Source organism: Alligator mississippiensis, chromosome 3 (genome assembly GCF_030867095.1).
Source record: "Alligator mississippiensis isolate rAllMis1 chromosome 3, rAllMis1, whole genome shotgun sequence".
Lineage (NCBI taxonomy): Eukaryota > Metazoa > Chordata > Crocodylia > Alligatoridae > Alligator > Alligator mississippiensis.
The window spans coordinates 128,083,802-128,102,789 of record NC_081826.1 but is presented as its reverse complement, the minus strand read 5'-3'; the positions used below and the strand labels follow the sequence as shown (position 1 = coordinate 128,102,789).

Sequence of the window (18,988 nt, the reverse complement as noted above, 5' to 3'; positions counted from 1 at the left end):
GAGTCTGCTCTGATGCACTAGATTTCCAGTGCATCAGAGCAGGCCCCCCGCATGTGTGTAAGTGCCCTTCGTGACTGGTTTGCCTTCTGCCATAATTTACATCGGCTGATCACAGCTTCCAGTCTGTCAGGAGGCCTTGACACACCTGTGCTTCAAAGACCAGGTGTGGCAGCTGATCTGTACTCCCAGCCTCCAGGGCACAGTGAAGCCCTTGACTTTTCTGCACCAGGGAAGCTGAGAGAAGCAGCCAAGGGACTCCCAGCCTCAGGGGTGTATCAAAGTCAAGTGCACTCTCTAAGGCTGGGAGCAGCAATCAGAGCCCTTAACTCCGTCATGCTCCTGAAGCTGGGATTGGGGATCAACTGACTGGCTTCCTACATGTTGGTGTAGAGGGAGCTCAGGATTATGATTCCAGGCTCACCCTGCACCAGCAGTATGGTGCAATGGGGCTCTGATCCCCGAACCCACAGTTCCGCCCCCTGCCATGAACATGTAGTATGGCTAAAAGTGCAATTGGGATCATGCATCACATCCCATGGTGCCTTTAACTGAACATCTGCCAGGGTCCTAAGATCTCTCCCATCACTAGGGACCTACTTAAATTGTGATGAGACGAAGGGTTTTCATAGCCCACTCATGGCATGTAGAGCCAATTTCATGGGCATTTCATGGCAGCCCCACCCCAGTAAGAAGGAGGAGGGACGAAAGGGCAGCTGCCATCTTGATTGCTGCCCTTTGTGCTACCCCACCAACTGGCGCCTTCCCTTCTCTTCAGCGAAGACCACTGGCTCCCACTGAGGAGCCAGCATTTTATTTTTATTAAGTTTTTTTGCTGTTGATTTTGTGGACAATCCTGGATTTTGTGGTTTCCATGAAATTTGCAAAATGTGAATTAGGTAGGTTCCTACCTATCACCTTTCAAAATGAATGCTGCTGGTGATGCCCCTGGTTCATGCAACACCATTCCTCAACTGTTTACAGATCTAGTGATAAATAGACAGGCAAAATACATGAAGAAAATTGCAGAAAAACCTCAGCTTGTGAGAAAGCAGCACTCTTGTGAAAACTGTTAGGCTAGTGTTACCAAATCAACCTAGAAGCAGGGTAAATTATCCTGGACAGAATTCTATGCTGCAACCGAGGTAGCTCCTTTAAACCTAGCTCTCGCATCTCTACATTATATTGCTGTTCAAAGAGGAGACACACTTTCTGTTGCAAGTAGCTTATATAACCTCATGCAAATAAAAGGGAAGTGGGAGAGGCAGAGAAGGGAAGTTTATTAAGCAGTCTGTCGATAGGAAACCTGTAAGTAGTCAAGCCTAGAGATAAAAACTGAGCTGGATTTTAGGCTGTGTCATCATAAGAATCTTTTGTCAACAAAACCAAACCCCAGGAAAAGGATACGTTTTGATTCAATGCCACTGGTGTGCGCTGTGTTTGAAGAAGTGTAGGGATGCCAGGAAAAGTATCCTCATGCATTTTCCCCTGCACCCTGCAGAAGGCAGAATTTCAACCTATAAATACATGCAAATTGCAAGCAGCACTGTGAGGGCATTGTGAAATATGTAAATCATCCTTGAATTTTTGTCCAGGCAGGCCATTTAACTGCCTGATTACTCTAGCATCATTTTTTGGAAAAGAGATATGTACCATTTATAATGGCGAGTACAGCAGACCTTTACACTTAACTGTGTAAGTAGGCTGAAAGTAGAGATTTCATTAAAATCATTTTAATGAATATTTTTTAAAGAAATATGCAAACTAGGCATACTAGTTATGTTTCTTTTTCTATCAAAGTCCTTTTTTTCCTCATTCATAATTTGGGCAAAGCAAGAATTATCCTTCATTATCTTGCTTCATTCTTTCCATCTCTGCCAAATTGCTCATTTGTGACACTAATAGGAAAAGTGACATTGTTTTGAGTGTCCATTAAGAAAATAATATGTTTATACAGGATATTTATATCCATAGTAGAGTAAATATAGAATGTGTTATAATTGTGCTTCTAGCTCACTGCATTAAAACCTCTAATCATGAATTTGGTTAACCAGCCACTTTAGTAAAAATTCCTGCTCACTTTGGTCAGTGAAGAAAAAACTAATAATAAAGCATATGAGGTATGTACAGAAGTTGCTTTTTTTCCATTTAAAGTGCTTTATTGCTGTGACTTAACAGAAATGCGTGGTTTTACAGCATTTTAAAAATGGGTACATTACCTTAAATTAACCCTTGTTAAATGAGGTATTGAATTGGAAGTGCTGTATTTTACAGCACTTTACCAACCTACAGTGCTTTAAGCAACTTCTGTATGCTGGTCAAATTTCTGACTAGTAGAAAAGCCCCAGGATTCTGCAGAGCGCCCCCTGCCGCCTAGCCTGGAAAGTGCAGAGAGGCTCAGAGCCCTTCCCCCCACCAGCCAAACTTAGAATTGCACACTTCTGTCACGTTTAAAAGCACTGTAACTCTATAGTGCTATAAAAAACTGTTCTAAATGACAGCTCTAAAATGTGCACAGAGCACTTCTGTATACACCTCTAGTCTTAAACAATACTCAGGAAACCAGGCAGACAAGTAAGTGTAAGGATTCTGTGTTGCTGCTTTGTAATATTTAAAAGTTTCATTTTATCCCAAACTCTTTCCAGATAGGTTTACTGAGCAGGCTTTCAGGAGAAATTTATGAGGCTTTGCTGATTTTTGTGCTTTAAATATGCTTAGGTGGCCCACTTAGGAGTAATATAATCAGGCCACTAGGTACCAAGTGTGCTTGAGAAAGCTTTGCCTTCCAATCTGAGATTTGTGTTCCTTGTGGCTTCCTCTCAAACAGATACTGAGTCTACCATTCATTAAGATTTCCTGTCTGTAAGAAATCACTGATAAGTTTCCGAGTCCATGCTCAAGAAGCCATTACTTGGTGTCATAATAACTACTAGTCAATTTCTAACCTTCCTCAAGTGTGTAATTCTAAGATTGCAGTAAGACACTGTGATATATTTGTTAATTTTAACTAGAATCTGGCATGAAACCTGTACTAAATTAACCAATCATTTGTTCCTATTGGCTACAGGCAGTGTTGTTTAGACGTCTCAAAAATCTTTAGATCATAGACCAGCGAGTTTTGCTGATCTTGACAAAGGTATGCTTTGTGATGGTTTGAGTGGATCCATTCTTTCCACTGAAAGGGATCCTGCCTGTTGAGCAATTGTTTTTCTGCCTTCCTAGATCACTGATGGAGCTTCTGCCTGTGGGGTTCTTTTCTGTGGCTTCTCCCATTCAGAAAACACCAGAGGCTGCTGAGAAAGGCAATAAGAGGTTCTGGCCATGAGTATGTGAAGACAGACACCTCTATACCACTTTTTCATATTTCTAGTACAGTCTTGATACTAGTGCCTACTGAGATAGGGATGTGAGCAGGACCAATGCTGTTAGACTCCTGTCAAACAAGATGAAAGCAGAGATTGGGAATACTTTGAAACATCCAGAATGTGTGGTGAGGGATTCTCTGTGCTCATAATCTAAGGGTATTCCTATTCCAGTTTTGATTTGCTCCCCATGCTGTGGCAGCAATCAGAACTACCCTTTACATCTGCATTGACTAGGCAATTTCAGTCATCTCCTTGCATTGCTGGACTCACTACTGATATGGCCTCTCTGACCTCCAAATTGATCTTTGGCAATGTGCATTTCCTTTTTGAAAATCACTGGAATGCTACAACCAGTTGTGGCTTCCTGCTTTCTTCGTGATATGAAACCAGTTTAATATGAACTAAAGCCTGTTTTCTGAACTCTACATAGGCTATCAATTCACTTCCATAATGTTTCTATAATGCTTTACATGGTTTGTGCATAGGTTACCAAACAGACTTCTCCTGTATGCTCTGGCACTGGGGCCTTTTTTTCTAAAGTGTCTGCAGTAATAGATTTGCAGATCTAGAGACTGGTCTCAGGGCTTTTCCAGTGTTGGGCTTTTGCCTCTGTGTTTCACCTGCTGTTTAAATCGGACTGAGATTCCAGTTCACCTTTAGTATACCATGGAAGCCTTTTTTTCTCCTTTGGAATTTGTCTGAAAGAGTAAGAATGAATAGTATGCTGAGCAATTGTCTAGATGAACTCTGTGGAACTAATGTGTGTCAGGCATATTTTGATTTTCTTTGTTAATTATGTACATGCTCCAAGGTTGTTGAATGGACACATCTGAGAAGTCGAAGAGAGAGAACTGTGATCCTACCTCTTAGCAAGGGTACAGCTCTACAGCTGAATTGTGCTCAGTGCCTCCCTGCATTGGCATCCAGGTAGAACAGACATATGGAAGCAACCCAAGGCACAATACATGAACCATCCCTCAAGCCCCACAGATGTAGTTTGCAATCCCTCCTCACTATCATACTACCAGTGACATCACTGGAAAATGAAGTCAGAAGGAGATGTATTCTGTCTTTCAATGTCCTTCAGTGGAGATCAGTTCTGCTAGCTGACAACAAAGGAGACAATAAGTGGTCCCCTTTCTTTCCACCAGAGTCAGCTAAAGCTCTGAAATGACTGCACTCCCATTTATGCAAGCTATTATTGAAAGAGAGCAGCAAAATCCTTCCCACCACAAAAGTCCATCCCTTGAAATGGGGCTCTCTCTGCATTTTCCACAGTAAACTGGGCAACCTACACAGTTTAGTGAGTCTGCTCATGTCTTCAGGAACTATCATTGTAAGAAAGAGCTTGCAGGATTAAGACCGTAGCTTGGCCATCCTTCATCCAGCTCCTGAAAAACCCTAAAATTAAGTACTCCAACAGGAATATCACATAATCAATCCCAGTCAATACACTATCATCAGCTGAAAATAAGTGTTCATTGCAGTAGTAATAAAGAAACTGCAGTGGGACTGCATATCTTTAAGCGTTGACATGGCTTGAAAGTTTAACGGCCAGGCATCATTTTCCTTGCAGCACATCTGCAGCCCATGTATTTTTATCATACAGATAATTCAGCCTGCAAGGACTCTGCCCTTCCTTTGAACTAGTACTTGTACCCAAAGCAAGAACTGATTAAGTTAAAAGCTTGTCTCTGACTGCTTTCCTTGGAATATCCTCCTTTACTAAGAGCTCACCATGGGACAAAACCATCAGGTTTCATTGCTAACTAACACACTGGCTAGGCACAGAAGTTACACATAAAACAGTTTAAGTGATCAGAAACCAGTTTAAACCTGTAACAAAACAGTTCAGGGAACATAAACCAGTTTTAAAATGGCCAAAACTAGTTTAAGATAAACCTGGTTGAATGTAGTATCAGACTTAACTGATTTAGGTCAAATGGGTTTATGGAACTTCTGTCCCAAACCCCTTCCTGTTCAAGTTAACTCACAGTCCCCCAGTATCCCAAGATGCTTTGCAGCCCTGAGCTGGGCTGGGCTGGGCTGGGCTAGGCTGTGCTGTCTGCTTCAACAGAGCAGGGTTGGACCCACCTCTCTGCTCGCTAGCCAGAGCACTATCACTCCTCTAGCTGGCTGAGAAGGGGCTGAGGGTGGAAAACCTGGCTCCAGACCCCAGCCAGATTCTGCCTGGCAGGGGAGGATCAGCCCCTCACAGGCTTTCCCCCACTCACCACTGGAGTGGAGAGGGAAGGTAGGCAGAACCTGGGTCAGGCCAGCAGAATGAGGCAGGGGAGAGAGGTCTTTAAGTGCTCTCTCCCACCCACACGTGACCCCAGCTGGGATCTGTTTGGCAGAGACGCAGTAGCCCCTGCCTGGCTTCTCCCCACTCGCCGCTCAAGCAGTGGGGGCAGGGGGCATGGCCAGACACCAGCCCCGGGTGGCACACTGAAGTGGAGGAGAGAGAAGGGGGTTTAAACCCCCTCTCCCACCTGCACTGGACACTATCCCTGCCCTGAACTGCTCCTGTTGGGAGAAAATTTGCTCCCAATGAGCACACATACAGATGTGCTCTCAGGGAAAGCTTACTGCACAGTATTTTACTATGCAGTAAGCTTTCTACACATTAATTGCACATGTAGGTTTGCCCCTTGAAACTTATTTACACCAGTTACAAGGAAGTTCCAAAGCTGCCTTTCTAACATTTACATCTGTATTGTTGAAGAGGAATCCATGCTTCTTTACAACATAAAAGTCCATTGCGAAAGATTTCATTGTATTTCTGGGGTAATGCCAGAGTGCTGTGGAACAAAGGATTTGTAAAATATAATTAACTTAAGTTCACCTTTTATCTTATTTACATAGTTTAAACACTTTAAAATATCCTTTAAATATTATTTAAATAGCTGCAATTGTTCTAACATATTTGTCATTCATAATTATTTGTGCTGTAGAAATGTTAACAGCATTGAGCTATATTAAATAACTGTTCTTGTGCAATTTGTTTGCAAGGAATTTTCTTGATATGTAAAATCCAGGGGTCTTAGTTATTTGAAAACATAAGACCCATTCTATGTTTCTTATCTCTTAGAATCAAGTTTCTATTGTGAATATTAATATGTCCTTTCTGTGAATATTTCATCAGTGTTCACTTGAAGTCTACCATTTCTATGTAGGTTTTTGGCAATAAACTTGTACACTTGGATATTCATAGAAAGTGGGCAAAACTTGATTGCTGCAAATTAATTTAAATTTTCAATTTAATTATCACACAGCAATGGAAATCAGACAGGTCCCAACAGAAAAGATCCCTAAAAACTATAAATGGACTTCAGAAGCTTCAAAGGACATCAGTGAAAAGTCTGCTCATAGACTGAAAAAATATTATAAAACTAGAAGGAAGGCAGGGACCTATGGGCCCCTGCAGCCTGTTTTGATCAGGGATTAGTTCTGATACAGTGTTATTTTCAATTTTTTTTTATTTAATAAACTGTACCCTGAAGGTCTGGACTAGAAGACACTTTGATGTGTCATTGAATCATTTCTGGTTGGAGAAACAGGCCAGTTGGCCTACAGAATCTTCTGCAGAAATTATCCCCCATTGTCCCATTGTGGAGAATATGCTTTCTTCTCCCCTTCTCCCATGCCTTTAGTGACATGAATGTCCTGCACACTCCTAGTACTTCTGGACCTTGACAAGCCCAGTGCTATTTGGATCTGCACTGACAGGGTTCCATTCTGTCCACAGCTACCTCTTGGAGATCTGCAGAAATGTTAACATAGTATTGAGCTATATTACATTTTCTATGTCAGTTTTATGGCTAATCCAACCCCTATATCTCCCCAGCTCACCCTAAATCATCTCTCCCTTTTCATGGACTCCAGACTATACTTAAAGGACTCTGCAAAGTTGGGAGTAGGGAGTGATAGACAGTACAATCAGAGTGGAGACACAAATGAAAGGAGATCCTCATACACTCTACCATGTGCAAATGTCAGCAGAAACAAACTGGGCCTCTTTAAAATTAAAACCTGGCAGGCAGAGAAGAAATTACTATGATATTCCTTATAAACCCATTTCAATGCTCAAATAAATACAATTTCAAATGGAAGTTCACTGATAATTTTCTGTAGTACTGGCCTATCCCTAGGGAAGGCATCAGCTCTAATTAGCTTATCCTTCATATAAAAACACTTATATGGCTCCTCCTACATTAAAAAAACTAAAAAACAGCAACAACAACAACAGGTCAAATAGTTCTTTCCCACATGAATACCAAAAAAACCCCAACCATTCTGCAAGAGGGTTATATGTCCTAATTACAATCCAAGTTAGTGTCCCTTCACTGTTTTTACATTTGGGTTTTGGAATCATTCAAAAGCTGGGAGGCATGCAACTTAGCTTTATTCCCTCCTCATTAACACAAAGTACTAATATTTGCTCCTAAATTACACCATTCCAATTCCATTTCTAGAAAGTTAACTGAGAGGAGAGCATGTCCCACTTTTTCACAAGCCAAATGTTGGCATATTGCAAAAAGAATTACTTTGTCCTGGAAATGTTTTTTTTTAAATGCTTTGTACATAAACCAAAGTTCTGTTCTTACATATTAATATGCCCAGATGGCTTGATTATTTCCTAAGGTATCCCTTCTTCCTCAACTGAAGCTGTTAAGATTGCATGAGAAATTAGTCAGGACAATCTGTCCAGGACATTTCAAAATGGGCTTGTTGGTACAAAGCCAAGACTGAGACAGTTGCTTCATGAGTGGAGGTTTATGTTCAAATCAGTTTATTTCGTAATATATTAATGTTTAGCCTTTTGTAATTGAAGTAGCGACAGCTCAAAGAATCAAAGAAAGAGAGCAGAAAAGGACCTCAGGAAGTCATCTAGTCCACCTGCAGTTCAAGGCAGGATCATCTTGAACTAAACCATCCCAGAGAAGTTTCTCTAACCTGCCCTTAAAAAGCTTCAGTGATAAAAAATGTTACATCTCAATGCTTCTTCCCATTTTCTCTTCCATTGGACAAAGGGCAACAATGCAAATTCTAAAAAGCAAAGCCTTCATAGAAAAATATTGGTAAACTCTTGTACCAACATGCCATTCTGAATAATTACTTTCTATTTTCCTTTATACGTTCATTGCTTTTATATTATGGTGTTACTTAATCATCTAAAACAAAAATATGAGAATATTTTGCTCATGAATCTGTGTTCCAAAACTGAATCAAAATGAAAATGAATTTTACTGAGATAAAAAACCCCTATTGTTCTCAATGGGTCTGGCTTTCATAGTTTGCAAGCAGGATACATGCTGTTCTTGTGGGCTTGCCAGCCTGACTACATAGGAAGACTGGAGGTTTCACAAGAAGGTCTAGAAATCTCATGAGTTAATCTTTGCTCCACTGAACTGAATGACCAAACTCCCACTGACTTCCATATTTTCAGTATTTCACCTTATGTCCAAGCTGAGTCATGGATCAAATATCTCCAAACTTTCAAACTGTCATCATTCATCACTAATTTCCATATTAGAGAGGGGCATAAACTACAGAGTTCAGATCTAGAACAGAATTTGAACTTCCTGAAATGTCAGGATTTTCCAGATCTTGTGGGTTGTTGTAAGACCCTCTCTTTGCAAAATGAGAAACTCAGAGGATAAATAGCTCCAGTGGTATAGCTGTAGATCAGGGATGGGCAAAATGTGGCCCGCAGGCCAGATGTGGCCCACCAGGCCATTCTGTCCGGCCCGCAGGGCCCCTAAAAATTTGAGAAAATTAATATTTATCTGCCCCTGGTTGCCTGTCATACAGCCCTCAATGGCTTGCCAAAACTCAGTAAGTGGCCCTCCGCCTGAAATAATTGCCCGCCCCTGCTGTAGATGCACAAAGTAGAAGGTATGTGGTCTTAGCTGTCTGTTAAAACAGTAGGAAAAGGAGGAATTACAACATCACTTTTCACTCCATTCTGGGATTCTTTAGAGCTCCAGGCCAGAAGATGTACCCATCACTTAATTTCTATTCAAACCTTATTTCTGAAGTCTTAAGCAAAATCCACAGTTATGCTAAGACCTTGTGTGGTTCCTTCCATGCTCAGGGAAACTTCTACAATATTATCTTTTTTACCAGGTCACCATTCTGAAACCAAATATATATAATATCCTACTAGCTTTGTAATAATTCCAGGTTTAAAGACAAATGACTGACAAATCTGCAGTTGACATAATTAAACATTAATGTACCTAAAAGAAATGTTGGAAAGCTTTTTATTTATTTATCATTATGTATCTTTTCAATTCATCTTCTAGAATCAGTGTCCTGCAGACAGCACAGTTATTCTGAGAAGAACTTCTGAAGGACAAAGAGTCTGGAAAAGAGTAACAAAGCACCAGATTGCTACTTAAATGAGCATGCCAGCTAAAAAAAATATTTTTCTAGAGAAGAGAATGGTAAATCATTGAGCCTGTTCCTGTGAGTAATTGTCTCATTTCTTTGTATAACGTAATGATATCCCTTTTAAAGATACAATTTCTATTGTGAAGCATATATTCATATTATAATAGAACATTCCTCTTGATTTCAGAGCCACAAAAGGAAAGTATCCACAGTGAGGAAGTGGCACAGAAAAGGGCTACCAAATAACAGTTGCCAAATGCAGAAAAAGGCAAAAGCCCAAGTAAATAGGGCAATTAAATTAAAGTTGTTCAACAAAAGGAAATAATTATTGCTGAATAATTTGTTTGTTATCATTTTACATTCAATTTTTGGTCCAGATCTTTACATGATGTCAGTTGGTATTAAGCCATTGAACTAAAAGATAGAGAAAGCAAATCCTTTGTCTAAAGATAAAATTAAAAGCCATATTTAAATTTGGCTTCCTCTAAAGATAAAATTATCTTTCCTCTAAAGATAAAATTAAAAGCCATACTTAAATTTGAAACAGTCATCAGCACGTTCCTGTATGAGTTATTTTATAAATGATATATGAGAGAGAAAATCTTTCACTGGAAATTTTGTTTAAAAGATTCTGATTGTGTCTGTGTCTCTCAATTATGGAACAGTCTAGTCTACATCATTCTAGACAGTTGCAAGATTTGTATGTGCATTGTGTTAGCCTCTGTCTGGAGCTAGGCGAAGTCAGAATATTATAAAGGGGGGGCATTGTTGTTTCAATAAAGTATGCTCCAATATTTATCCAGGGAATAAATACATTATTTCCTCTTCTATTTGGTACTCAGCATATAATTTTAAATATTGGAATAATTTAGAAGTAGTGCATATTAAACTGTTCTATTTAGAGGTAACAGGCGATATTTACACATTTATGCCTATAAAGGCTGTGGGAACTATGCTCAAGCCAATAGTATAACTAGGGGTAGGTGAGAGGGGCACCTGCCCTGAACTCCAAGTTAGGAGGGGTACCAGAATTGCCCCCATTGCCACAAGAGTCCACACTCTGGCAGCATACCCATGCTGGGAACTCCTAAATTGTCCTCTGCTGCTGCTGCTGCTGCTGCAGCAGCAGCAAGAGCAATAGCTGGGGCAGGCAAAGCATGTAGCTGTCTTCTGCAGGGCTTGCCCTAGGCACCAACTCTGCTTGTTATGCCACTGCTCAGAGCTCATTTAAAATGATAGTTAAAGTTCTCAGTGCATAGATACAAAGCGAGATAAGTAATGCCTTCCCTGTCTCTACCAGGAACCTTTATAATGTCAGAAAAAGAAGTATTACTCATAGGGTGCATCTATTCATTGCCCTACAGCAGCGTAACAAGGTGCTACATCACTGTACAGCACGCTATGGCGACATAGTGATCACATGTATCTAAAGTGCCAGAAAACCATTAGTAAAAGGGCAGTTCCTACCCAATAAATTATTATATGTGCTCTTTGCTGTGTATGCATTAGTAAATATATATATATATATATAAACCTGTAAACTGCATACATGGCAGATTTTGTTTTCCATGCATTTTTTTCTTCAGCTTTCTTTGAAGGTTTAACACGCCCCCTCCCCCCTGCCCAACAGATTTCTGTGCCTGTCCTAGTAACAGTAATTTTTATCATGCAAAGAATACACTCGGGCTTTTTCAGTGTCACTTACACATTTGACTGTAAACCAAGAACAGATCGATATGCCACTTTCTGTTACTCTAGTGCAGAGTCACAAATTGATTAGAACCGACAGGAAAATGCTCATTGTTAAAAGCTGTCCAGAGCCAGCAGAAATGTGGCATGAAACAGGATGCAGCTGCCAAAGCTTTTGGGTGTACTGTATACAAATGTTGGGGATAGTAAAGCAGTTTTTTTATTTTAGCAAACCGTGCAGCACAAGCTGGAAAAATCTAGTGAAATGGTCACTTCCTGCTGAGTCACAATGCCAGGGAGGTGGCTGAATATAAATGTGCTGGTCAACAGATATATTATAGTTTTAAATTGAAAGTGCAGAAGTCACTGCACATAGGCACTGACTTTTATTTTTGCTGGGGAAATGGGGGAATGGCCTAAGATGATGCTCCCCAGTGGCACAGCCAGAGCAGAACTGAGTGAAGCCCATGCAGGGCGGGGGTGAATTCAGGCTGCCCAATGCAGGCTCAGGGCCCCAACTCCACACCGTTGCCCCTGCTGCTGCTGGGCAGGCAAGGTGTGTCATGCCATGGTGGTGCAGCCAGTGCAGGGCTCCCGTAGGGAGGGCACTAGGGTGGGCATTCACCCCTGCCCCATACACAAATCTGGGGGGCACATGCCCCTCCCCCCCACACATCCCTCCCGGGAGTCCCCCCACCATTTTGGGACTGTCCTGCCCAATTAGGGACAGTGGTCCCCCTCCCCTCTTCCCAAGAGGGGCCAGGGCCCTTGGGCCCTCACATACTCAGCATCCATGTCATTGCAATTTATTTGGAAACTAGATGTTTGGAAAACTAGAAGTGATTAAAGATCTTCAGTGGGATGTCTGAAGGAAAGTATGTTGATCCATTTTTTTCCTTAAGGCCAGTACACCTCTAATTCTTTCATTTCTGTAGTTATTAACTAGATTTCTGTCATCTATGAAAGAACTGTTGTTGAAAGAGGTATTGATAAGCAATGTACTTGTAATTGGCATATAATATTTGAAGAGTTCTAAAGCTGACTACAAATCTTCAAATAAGCATGGTTTTTGTACTTAAATATAAATTGTTTTAGTAAATAGGATTCCCCTAATGTTAATGTGTACTAGTATGGACTGAAACAATAACTTATGTGTACTTCTATTCAAATCACTGAGGGATATTAGTTCCTCTATTTAAAACAAAACAAAGCTGAAGGTTTCCCCAGCTGCCATATTTACTTTACCAACTGTGCCCTCTCTGGTCTCTGACCTCTTTGGTCCATGAACCTGCGCAAGGATTTTTTTCCCCAGGTGACATAAGTTTCTCCATGTTTATGTTCCCTGTAGTTGGCCTCTTCCTTCCTCTAGTTTGCCCTTTATTTAGAAGAGAGAATATCCTCAAAGAAGCACTCTGGTAGACCATTGTAGTACATTTCTAACTTTATCAGTGCTTGCTGAGGTCAGTGGCAGAAAGAAAAATAAAAGATTGCATCATCATTTATTCGTGAGGTGAAACCATTTAAGCAATTTTTCATTTAATCAAGAACCAAAGTATAACAAAAATGCCATGAGGACACATTTCTATCCACAATGAAGGATGAAAGGAAAACTAATGTTTTGTTGATGGAACTCAGTAGTTTAAGAGAACTCAATTTAGTCCTTTATGTAGCAGACACAGGGCCTGCTCCCAGTCCCAAGTCAATGGGAATTTCAAAATCAATTTATTTAGGAGCAGATCCATATGATGATATGCAGTCACGACTCTACAATTTAGGTAAGAGTTATTATATAATTTTGGAAAACAAGGAGGTATTGGGTGAAGGCAGCAGTCTGGATCCATGATGAAAAGAATAACATAATTAGAATTCACTGTATAGACCTGAAGTAGATGTGTGAGAGATAGGAATTAAAGTTCAAAGTCAAGATTAAATGTAGTTCCATTAGAAATTCTCCAATTCCTCTGGTCTATATTAAGTTGATTAAGGTGGAGAGTTTCACCATATTTACAAGATGGAAAAATTATGGTTTGAAGGACACCAAGTATCTGTATGAAGAGATGAGGAATAAAGGAGAAATGGGGAAGAAGATACAGAAACTCCTAAGAAAACAATAAAGCAGCCAATGGAATGGAAAGGAAAAACAGATAAAATAAGCAGCAAAGTTGATGTTATCAAGAAAATGTTATCAAGTAGAGAAAGCATTAATGAAAAGTCTTGATTAAAGAAAGTGTGAATTTTAATTCTAATCGGAAAAGAAGAAGTAAGTGTAAGAATAGCAAGAGCTAAAGGCAGTTGAAGGAGCATATGCATATAGAAGTTCAGTATCTTAGGCTTAACCAAATCCTACTAAGGAAAGTAGAAATCCATGGAGGCTTAATACTGATGAATATGTTTTAAGGCGATTGAAAGCAACAATTAATATAATTATGTCTTTCTTCTGAATGTACATTAAAGTAAGTTTGAAAGCAGTTGATAAAATGGACCTTGACAAACTGCTATGAGATAATTAATCATTGGCAGAGCTACTATAGAATTGCAATGCGTGTTGATAATAAAATTAACGAGCCACATTTACTACTTTTATCAGTGACTTCAGTGAAGTTATGACCATTAGAACTGAACTTGACCAAACAAAAGGGAAAAAAATTGAGCAAAACTCTATATTTTTCCACCACAAAAATTGCCAGATATTGGCAAAATGTTCATAAGGGAAAGCAATAACATTAGAAAAGTGGGTTTTCTTCCTGTGGAAATGTTCAACCTTCCACTAAAATTCAAAACATTTAGACCTCAAACTGAAAATTCTCAGCTTCTGTTTTCAATTAAATGTCAAAATTTTCCATGGAAACAGACATTTTCAGGAAAAATCTGGGCTGTCAACCCAAATTTATATATAAAACCAGTTTTGACATACCATTTTTAGTCAGCACATTTTACAAGCAGTTCACACATCTTTGCTGGTCAGTTTGTTGCCTCCTTCTTTGAAGGGAAGCCTGTAAGGTAAATTTTTCTCTGTCTCCTTTTTTTATATATATAATTAAGACCTACATAGTTTTATTTTATTTTAAGCAGCTAAAACTCAGCAGCTAAACCAATACTTAAGCCCCTTGTTTAACTAGAGTCCATAGTGAGGAGGAGTTTGCTTGGAAACTTTCTTTCATATTCCTTCACTGTAAGCTTGCTGAGAGGAAAGAGGTTTTCAGGGAAAAGGGAAACCTTCAGGTTCAAGGAACAGCAAACAGGCCAGCTACAGAGGAGTTTGCTAGGTAAGGTCTGCTTGGAAAGAGAGGCAGAAAGTAAGAGGCAGCAGATTAGAAGACCCAGGCAGATGGCTGGAAGACATCATAATCCCAGATCCACTGCCACTTTCAGCTCCTCCTCTGCTTGCACCTGTGAGGTGTATGTCCTTGAAGGACTGCACACTGTCAAGGTTTCCACCCAGGTCCTGGTTTGGTGCTGTGCAGACTGCAGCTTGCAGGTTCCTTCCAGTATCAGCCAGGTGGGGGAGTGCCTGCGATGTGAGCAGTGCCTTCTGGTGGTGTCCCCCAGGAAGTAGGCAAGAGAGCTACAAAAGGAGGTAGCAAGGCTCTGAAGCATCCTCCGCCATGAGGACTTCATTGATTTTACCCTGGAGGAAACCTCTAGGACTGTGGAAGAAGGACTGCCAGAGGCAGTGCAAGAAAAGGAAGAGAGCATGGGTTTCCAGGAAGGTGAAAGCTGGAAGCTTGTGACCTTTAGCAGCAAGAAGTTGTCATCCTCACCTGCAGCAGTTTGTCTGGAAAACATATGCAACACATTCCATTGGTGGAAGAGGCCAAGCCAGGAATCCCCAAGGTGGGGTGGATCCAGACCACTGCCATGAAGAGGAAACAGTAGGTATCAGTGGTTGGAGACTCCTTTCTGTGGGGGACAGAAGGATCCATCTGCTGGCCTAACCTGTTGTCCCAGGAAGTCTGCTACTTGCCTGGAGCCCAGATCCGAGATGTCACAGAAGGGTTATAGAGGCTCATCCAACCCTCTGACTGCTACCCTATGCTGTTCATCCATGTGGGCACCAATGATACTGCCAGAGGTGATCCTGAACCTATCAAGAGTGGCTACAGGGCTCTGGGTGCAAGGGTGAAGGGGACAGGAGCACAGGTGGTGTTCTACTTGATCCTTCCCATCAAGAGGAAGGGTCTGGGCAGGAGTAATCTGCATCATCCTGCAGATCAATGCATGGCTGGGTAGATGGTGTTGCCATCAAGGATTCAGCTTCTTCAGCCATGGGGAGAAGGGTTGCTAGGAAGAGACCAGACACACCTGACGAAGAGAGGAAAGAGCATCTGCATAGACAGGCTCACTAGCCTAGTGAGGAGGGCTTTAAACTAGATTTGCTGGGGGATGGAGACCAAAGCCCTGAGGTAAGTGGGGAGCAGGAGACCCAGAGAGAGCACAAGGAGGAGAAGGCAACAGGGGAGGCCTCCTCATTCTTACTGAGAAAGTAGGGCAGTCAGCTAGTTACCTCAGGCATCCATACACAAATGCTCAGAGCCTGGGAAACAAGCAGGAAGAATTGGAAGCCCTTGCACAGTCAAGGAACTATGATGTGATTGGAATAACAGAGACTTGCATGACTTGTATGGCTGAAGCACTGTCACCGATGGGTACAAACTGTTCAGGAAGGACAGACAGGGAAAAGGAGGAGGATTTGCACTGTCTGTAAAGAGCTGTATGATTGCTCAGAGCTCCAGTATGAAACTGGAGACGGACCTGTTGAAAGTATCTAGGTTAAGGTCAGGGGGAAGAGCAACAAGGGTGATGTCATGGTGGATGTCTGCTGTAGACTACCAGACAAGGAGGATGAAGCAGATGAGGCTTTCTTCAGGCAACTAGCAGAAGTTTCCAGATCACAAGCCCTGGTTCTCATGGAGAGCTTCAATCATCCTGACATCTGCTGGGAGGGCAAAACTGCAGTGCACAGGAAATCTAGGAAGTTTTTGGAGAGAATTGGGAACAACTTCCTGTTGCAAGTGTTGGAGAGACCAACTAGGGTCCATGCTCTTTTTGATCTGCTGCTCATAAATAGGGAAGAATTAGTGGGAAATGTAGAAGTGGATGGCAATTTGGGCAGGAGTGACCACAAGATGATTGAGTTCAGGATCCTGACAAAAGGAAGAAAGGAGAACAGAAGAGTATGGACCCAGGATTTCAGAAAAGTAGACTTTGATTCCCTCAGAGAACTGATGGGCAGGATTCCCTGGGAGGCGAGTCTGAGGTGGAAAGTTGCCCAGGAGCGGTGGTTGTACTTTAAAGAAACCTTGCTGAGGGCACAGGAGTGAACCATCCCAATGCACAGGAAGACTAGCAAGTATGGCACAAGATCAGCTTGGCTTAGCAGGGAACTCTTCAGTGAGCTAAAACACAAAAGGGAAGCTTATAAACAGTGTAAACTTGGGCAAACAACTAAGAAGGGGCATAAGAGTATTGCTCAGGCATACGGGGATGAAATCAGGAAGGCCAAAGCACAATTGGAGTTGCAGCTAGCAAGGGACATGAAGGGTAAGTCAGCAACAATAGGAAGGTCAAGGAAAGTGTGGGTCCTTCATTTACTGAATGGGCGAGGCAATCTAGTAACAGATTTTGTGGAAAAGGCTGAAGTACTCAATGCCTTTTTTACCACAGCCTTCAGCTACCAGGCTACTGCACCTGGCAGCACAGTTTGGGGAGGAGGTGAGCTGCCGACAGTGGTGAAAGAACAGGTTGGGGACTATTTAGAAAAGCTGGACATGTACAAGTCCATGGTCTGGATACAATGCACCTGAGGGTGCTAAGGGAATTGGCCAATATGATTACAGAGCTGCTAGCCATTATCTTTGAAAACTTGTGGCAAATGGGAGAGGCCCCAGATGATTGGAAAAGGGCAAATATAGTCACCATCTTTAAGAAAGAGAAGGAGGATCTGGGGAACTACAGACCAGTCAGCCTCACCGCACTCCCTGGATAAATCTTGGAGCAAATCCTCAAGGAATCCATTTCTAAGCACTTGGAGGAGAAGAATGTTCAGCATGAATTCACCAAAGGCAAGTAATACCTGACCAACCTGATTGCCTTCTATGATGAGATGACTGGCTCTGTGGATGTGGGGAAAGCAGTGGACATGATATACCTTGATTCTAGCAAGCCTTTTGATACAGTCTCCCACAGCATTCTTGCAAGCAAGCTAAGGAAGCATAGGTTGGATGAATGGGCTGTAAAGTGGATAGAAACCTGCCTGGATCGTCAGGCTCAGCAGGTAGTGACCAATGGCTCAATGTCTAGTTGGCAGCCAGTATCACGTGGAGTGCCCAGGGGTTGATCTGGGAGCCAGTTTTGTTCAATATTTTCATTAATGATCTGGAAAATGGGATGGATTGCACCCTCAGCAAGTTTATGGATGACACCAAACTGGGGATATGCAGGAGGGTAGGACTAGGATTCAGAGTGACCTAGACAAATCGGAGGATTGGGCCAAAAGAAATCTCATGAGGCTCAACAAGAAGTGCAGAGTCCTGCACTAAGGACAAAACAATCCCATACGCCGTTGGGACCAGCAGCGGCTCTGCGGTAAAGGACCTGGGGGGTACAGTGAACAATAAGCTGAATATGAATCAACAGTGTGTCCTTGTTGCCAAGAAGAATAATGCCATACTAGACTGCATTTGTGGGAGCACTGCCAGCAGATCAAAGAAAGTAATTATTCCTCTCTATTCTGCACTGGCGAAGCCAAACCTGGGGTACCATGTCCAGTTTTGGGGCCCCCACTACAGAAAGGATGTGAACAAGTTGGAGAGAGTCTAACAGAGGGCAACAAAAATGGTGAGGGGGCTGGGCCACATGACTTCTGAGGAGAGGCTAAGAGAACTGGGCTTATTTAGTCTGCAGATGAGAAGACTGAGCGGGGATTTGAAATAGCCTTTAACTACCTGAAGGGTGGTTACAAAGAGGATGGAGCTAGGCTGTTTTCAGTGGTGGCATATGACAGAAAAAGGACCAATGGTCTGAAGTTGCAGTAAGGAAAGTTTAGGTGGGATAATAGGAAAAAAACTTTCTTACTAGGAGGGTGGTGAAGCATTGGAATGGGTTAGCTAGGGAGGTGCTGGAATCTCCATCCTTTGAGGTTTTTAAGACCCAGACTGACAGAGTCCTGGCTGGAATGATCTAGTTGGGAATGATCTAGTTGGCTTTGAGCAGGGGGTTGGATTAGATGACTTCCTGAGGTCCCTTCTAACCCTAATTGTCTATGATTCTATGATTTGTAAATGGGGGTTGGACTAGATGACCTCTAGAGGTCCCTTCCAGCCCTACTTCTCAGTGATTTAGAAGCTGACTACCCTAACTCACCCCCAGTCCAAAAAATCTATATGAGATTGAGGCCACAGCCTAGTGTTGTGTTGTTTCTTTTAAATTTTTCAGTTGAACTTCACATCCCTGCAGGTTGGCCCATCATATTAGTGTGCCCATTTTTTTGGTTCGCAGTGTTTGGGTAGGTTGGGGCATCTCTACACATGATGGAACTCTGC

The 18,988-nt window shown here is 41.8% G+C and overlaps 1 protein-coding gene across 2 annotated transcripts in view; it reads left to right on the top strand.

Moving 5' to 3' along the window:
• RNF182 (ring finger protein 182) overlaps positions 1-18,988 on the top strand; it is a 69,166-nt gene that overhangs the window by 35,604 nt on the left and 14,574 nt on the right. For both annotated transcript variants that reach the window (XR_009460859.1, XM_019498494.2), the window contains exon 2: positions 9,671-9,833. The gene's annotated coding sequence lies outside the window, so the exon portion shown is untranslated. The remainder of the gene's footprint in view (positions 1-9,670; positions 9,834-18,988) is intronic.